The 5759-nt window shown below is 44.7% G+C and overlaps 1 long non-coding RNA gene across 1 annotated transcript; it reads right to left on the bottom strand.

Annotated features, from left to right (window-relative positions):
- Positions 1 to 1976: 1976 nt before the first annotated feature.
- Positions 1977 to 3902, bottom strand: LOC132376340 (uncharacterized). The gene is made up of 3 exons (XR_009506276.1): positions 3633 to 3902; positions 2807 to 2864; positions 1977 to 2185 (listed from the first exon to the last, which is right to left on the bottom strand). It is a non-coding gene; the product is annotated as an uncharacterized LOC132376340 (long non-coding RNA).
- Between the last annotated feature and the right edge of the window lie 1857 nt (positions 3903 to 5759).

Raw genomic sequence — 5759 nt, 5'->3', positions numbered from 1 at the left:
CTTTAGATTTTTATATAATGCCTAGACTTGTATAATACGTTATACAAGTCTCTAGGGGATTCTTACATTCACAGTTAGACATATACCTCCAGTTTCTGAGTTTCAGTGTCCCTAAGGTCAAGGGTACATTCCACTTGGAATTATCTTCCTCCAGGAAATATGTTCTCATCGTACAGCTTTCACCAGGTGGGGTGGCTGGGTCGGGAGCTGCTGCTACAGTTCCCTCAGCGGCATTTTCTCCTTCCAGCAGAGCACTGGCTGAACATTACTGCCCTTGCTCAGACAACTGTGAGCCTTCCCTGCTATAGTGTAAACTGTACCAGGGAAGGGATTACATCTATTTTGTTCAGTATTGCGTTCCAATACTTATTAAGTATTTAATGAATTAATAGAGAGTTGAATTGATGTCTTTTTTTAAGCCTAGGGAAGTCAAGTGCAAGAAACAAAACCAAAGTCCCTCCATCTCCTTCATTCAATCTAGTGAGGAAGCCTCATGAGTAAAAAGAGGGCTGCGCAGCAACTGACCAGACACCTGAGTTTAAAACCCACCTCAGATACGTACCAGTTGTGTGACTTTGGAGAAGTTACCTAGCCTCTCTGAATCTCATCTCTTTTTCTGTAGAAGAGGTATAATAAAGCCCACCTTGTAGGGTTGTTTCAAGAACTTATAAACATAGAAAACACCTGACATATGTAGGCAATCTATAACCAAACATTATAGAAACAATAAGGACCTACTGTATAGAACAGGGAACTGTATTCAATATCTTGTAATAACCTATAATGGGAAAGAATCTGAAAAAGAATATATATATGTATAACTGAATCACTTTACTGTATACTTGAAACTAACACAACATTGTAAATTAACTATACTTCAATAAAAAAGGTTTAATTTAAAAAAAATCATCATTCATTCATTGAATGTATGTCTGCTATGAGCGCCGGGGATACAAAGATGAATAAACCAAAACCCTTCCTCAAGACATCAATCTCGTAAGTAATATGGCAAACGCGGTACCAGAGACAATCAAAAGGAATTATGGGAGCAACTCAGCTGGAGAGAGGGGTACAATCCGAACAGAAGGGAGCATATGATTAGAGACACAAGGTCTAAACACTATGGCTTGTGTAGGTGACCACGTGAGGCTGGCTTCCCATTTAATGCAAAGCGACCCCCCGACTTATTACAATGGCTGATGAAAACCCATCCAAAAATCACACTCACACATGCTGTCTTCTCTCTGACCTCATCTGGTACTACTACTCCCTCTGCTCTCTCCTCTCCTGGATGTGCTAAGCACACTCCACCTTAGGGCTTTGCGCTGGCTGTTCCTTCTGCCTAGATGTTCTTCCTCTGTTTATCCATGCCTCACCTCCTTTCGCGGTCTTGGCTCTAATGTCATCTTTTCAATAAAGCCAAACTTGATCAGCCTATCTAAAATCACACTCCCCCCAGATCCTATAACATGTGCTTGCTTATTAAGTCTATTTTTTACTGTTACCACCTACCCCCTTCCATAAAAACACCATGAAGGCAAAGATCTTAGTTTTTTTCCCCGAGGTATGCCAAGTGCCTAGGACAGTGGCTGGCACACAGTAGTGTCAAATGAATGAATCAAGTGTGGCTGGAATGTGAAGTCAGGGCAGGAAGCAGAGAGAGGTGAAGCTGGAGAGATGTACAGAGGCTTTGAATGCTGTGGCTAAGAGCTGAGATTTTTATCTGGTAAGTAAGGGGAAGCCATTAAAGGTGAGTGGCATGTTCAGATCTGCTTTTTAGATAAGTCACTCAGGGAAAGGATTTGAAGGGAATGATAATGGCAGAGCCTTAGAGTTAAGAGGCTGCAGCAGCAAGTGAGCTAGAGAGTAAGATAGGAAAGCCCTACATAAGAGCAGTAGAAATAAGAAGAGAAGGGAGGGGACATATCTGAGACATAATTAGGAGGTTAAATCAGGACTTGATAACTCACTTAAAGCAGAGGGAGAGAAAGGAGACTCAAAAATGACTCTTTGGTGTGTAGTATGGGTGACTGGGAGGTTGAACTCAGTGAGGTCTAGAATATGGAGAACGAGGGGGTGGGTGATGACTTCATTCCATATATATCCATAGTGGTCCCAGTGTCACTTGTGGAAGAGGAAATGTGGAGCTCAGGAGAGAGGTTTAGATCAGAGATATTCTTTCAACCTAGTGAAAATTACACTAATTTTAAAAGGAGAACAACTTTCATTTCAAACATCCAAAATCACAAAAACAGTAGGAATTAAAACACAGCTATGTTTTTTAAGATCTTATATGTCTACATAAATATCTATGATTTTTTCCCCCTGATAGCAAAGAAAATGTGATTTGTTGTTGTTGTTATTTAATTGACTCTTGCTCCAGACCTCACTTATTGTTAGGAGAGTTTCAGCTAACTGCCCAGAGAAAATAAGCATCTCTTCCCCTCCAAAAGTTACCGTGTTTGGTTGTAAAATAACTAGTGGTATAATACAGAGAACATATCCTTTCATTTTGTAAAAGTGTTAGGGGGAAGTTAAAGAAATTCAAAGGCAATATTATATATTCAAAACAAATTTGAGGAAATACTTTCAAAATGACATGTAATTAGTTAGTGGAAGTTACTATCACAACATATGATTGAAACAAATTGCTTTATGAGCTTTCTCTTCTCCATCAAACCTCTATATAAATATAAAGCATGGAAGAAGGGACAACACTATATTGTCACTTAAAATTACAATTAGGAGGAAGTGTAAATTGTTTTACTTCACTAACGATAATAATAATAATTTATTGAGTACTTACTTTGTGCCAGTGCACTGTGTTAGGCAATTGTCCAAGCTTTACCTGATTTCTTCTTGCCCTTTGAAGGGAACAGATGATAAAACAACAAAACAGGACTTAGTTGAGCAACTTGCTAAAGGTCACTTTGCTATCAAGTAGTGAAGTCATCTTTTAGGAGAGGGGAAACAAAATTTTTTTTCTTTCCAAGATCCAATTATTAGTTGCAACTTGCCTTGACCTGTTACAGATGGGCGCTGTGAAAGCACTGCAGTGTAAGGCAGTCTGACTGGTTCACAGTTGCTGCTATACCCAGAACTTAGCAGGTCAGGCACTTAAAAATATGTACTATGAATAATTACTTTGCTATATACACAAAGGACCAAATGAATAGGATAAGCCCATGTTAGTTGATCTGAGAACCCTCTCCACACAGTGTTCATAATAACTGTTTTCAATATAGTGAAATATTTTCTTTCTAAAGGTGAACTTATTATTTAGGACTCTGAAGAGAATGTTTTAAACTCAATGGACAGTGACTAGCCGCGATCGTAGAAAACAAGTGATAATAGCAAGTAAGTGCCCACGCACACACACTGGATTGCGAGCTGGGCCTGGGTTATACAGACTCACAAGCTCATCCGGGAGCCAGCGCAGAGCCCTCGCCCTACACTTTTGCTGAACTGATTCCAGCCAAGTCACCCGTGGATTAGAAGTGAGATGGAAGCCATCGTCAGTTGTTTTTTAAACCAGCGCTGTTTCCTAGGCTGCGTAACAGGCTAGCATCTGTGGTCCTTTACTTTAACCGAATAAACTGGGTGGCGGAACTCCCTCTTCAAAACCAAATTACCAAATCAGCGCTCAAAAGGTGAAGCTCCGACTGCTTTCTACTTTTGACTGCCATCCCCGCCGCCCTTGTAATTCGCAGAACGTTTCGTGGACCCGCCAGCTCAGTTTTACCCCTGGAAGGCGGGAAATACCGGCTTCCCAGCCCCTCTCCTTTCCGGAGCGTGGACCCGGGGTCAGCCCCCCACCACAAGCACGTGCAACCCTTATTTCTCTAGAATGCCTCCTTTTTGTACCGGTGACCTAAAAATCCTTTTTAACCGCCCCCTTCACTCCGTCGCTCGGCTGTGAACCCCAGTGCAGAAAGTGAAAGTGGGCGCAGGGCACGGCCGCCGCCTCGGAGCGCGCGCGCCGGGGGTGGGGGCGGGGCGCGAGGACGTCCTCCCGTCACGTGACGCGCGGCGCCCCAATCCCAGCCCCGCCGCGCCGCGTGCGCTGACTGGGCCTGGGAAGCTCTTCTCTGTCAATGAAAGTTGTCACTTGGGCTGTTACCGCCTAAACACAGTGTAAAGAGGGCTTTGCACCTCCTTCCGCTTCAGACCACCCCCCGCCCCGCCACTACCTGTAGACGTGGAGAGTCAGACGTCCCGAACTCGGGGCTCCTGGACACTGTGCACAATCACTTTCATCAACCGCTACCTGCTTAATGTGGGAAAGAGCACGTCCTTTTAGGGGTGTCTTCATGTGGGCCCAAGAAGGACTGTGGCCTCAGTTCTCTCTGGTTTGTTTGCTGGGAAGGGAGCTAAGACTGTACGCCTCCTTCCTCCAAAGCAGAAGAGAAAAGAGATGGTTAGAAGGAGTCCGAAGCCTTTGGGCCCCAACATACGACCCGGAGAGTCTCCCCGTCGCCACCTTTCCTAATTTAAGAGAGGGGACCTGCGAGCCCCTGGAAAAACGGCAGATGGATGCAGACGTCAACCCTTCTTTTACAATATTTAAAATGACTCTGAATCTTTTTCTCCACTGGAGTCTTTATGCTTAATTCAGTATCTTAAACAATTTAAAAGAGCTGGAGTCCTAATAGATAAAGTTTTGCCCTTTCCAAGATTTCTGGGAGGCTTAACTGTAGCTTCACGGTTTTTACCCCCAATATCCACCACGAAACAAAAGCTAGCTTTCCCGAAGTCAATGACAATAGGAAAACTGGTTTAATCCACCTCTGGGTAGGCAACCCCCAGCCCCCAAGCCCTCCTTCACACTCCAACCTGCCCTTAGGTATGTTTGTGTAATCAGAGACTGATTCTAGCTGCCTCGCCGTTTCTCCCCGGGAAAGCTTAGTTTGAATTCCTTGAAGTTGCTTCTTTTCTAGGTTAATCTAGGCGAGCAGAGAAGATGCCACTCGGAAAATAGCTGGGTTTCCTGCTCGGCATCTTCAGGAGCGGGCTGAGCTGCGCAGGTGTGCGAGTTGTGACTGCATTGAAGAGGGTGACGTTAAAAGGTCTTTAAAACGTTACGTTTGAGATTTTAGGAAATATATTTTCCAAGACTACGGTGACTAAAAATATTTGGGCTAAGATTTTAGTGAAGAGAATCACGCCCAGGGTTAGTAAGAAGAGCGGTGATTTGGGGCTTTGCTCTTGCTTACTCTGAAACCCTGGCGATGCTGATAGGTATCTCTCCGGCATTTATTATTCGGTATTTTGAAACGGTGTAGAAAGAGGGCCGTTAGGATTGGTTATTATGGTTTGTTTGAAGGATAGAATTCCGTGTCACCAACTTGTAAGGGTAAATGAAATGCAGAACCGGCTGCACCTTATTTTGGGGGTGTTGAACTTTGCTTTCCGAATTTATGAAATGTGAAGGGGAGCAAGGATGTCTGCGCTGGGTTGAACCAGGGCAGGAGCGTTTATTACTCTCCAGTCACGGAAAAGCTGCGCCCAAAGTTTTGCAGAGCTTTGGGACTGGGGCGAGGGGGGCGAGGAGCGGGAGCGGCTCTGGGGACGGGGCTCTCAGCCGGCCTGCGGTGGACGCAGTTGGGAGCTGACCGTTCACCGGAGACGCCGTGGGAGGCCGGGGGGTCGAGGTAAGACACAGCTAAAGGGGGACCCCGCTGGAGACAGGCTTTCCCCCCCAGGGTCATTGTTGAACAAACACTTTCCACGGTGAATTCTACGGAGCTCAGCGTGTGTGC

The sequence above is a fragment of the Balaenoptera ricei genome, chromosome 12, assembly GCF_028023285.1.
Source record: "Balaenoptera ricei isolate mBalRic1 chromosome 12, mBalRic1.hap2, whole genome shotgun sequence".
Classification (NCBI taxonomy): Eukaryota; Metazoa; Chordata; class Mammalia; order Artiodactyla; family Balaenopteridae; genus Balaenoptera; species Balaenoptera ricei.
Note: the sequence above shows the minus strand (reverse complement) of the source record. Positions and strands in the feature narration are given on the sequence as shown.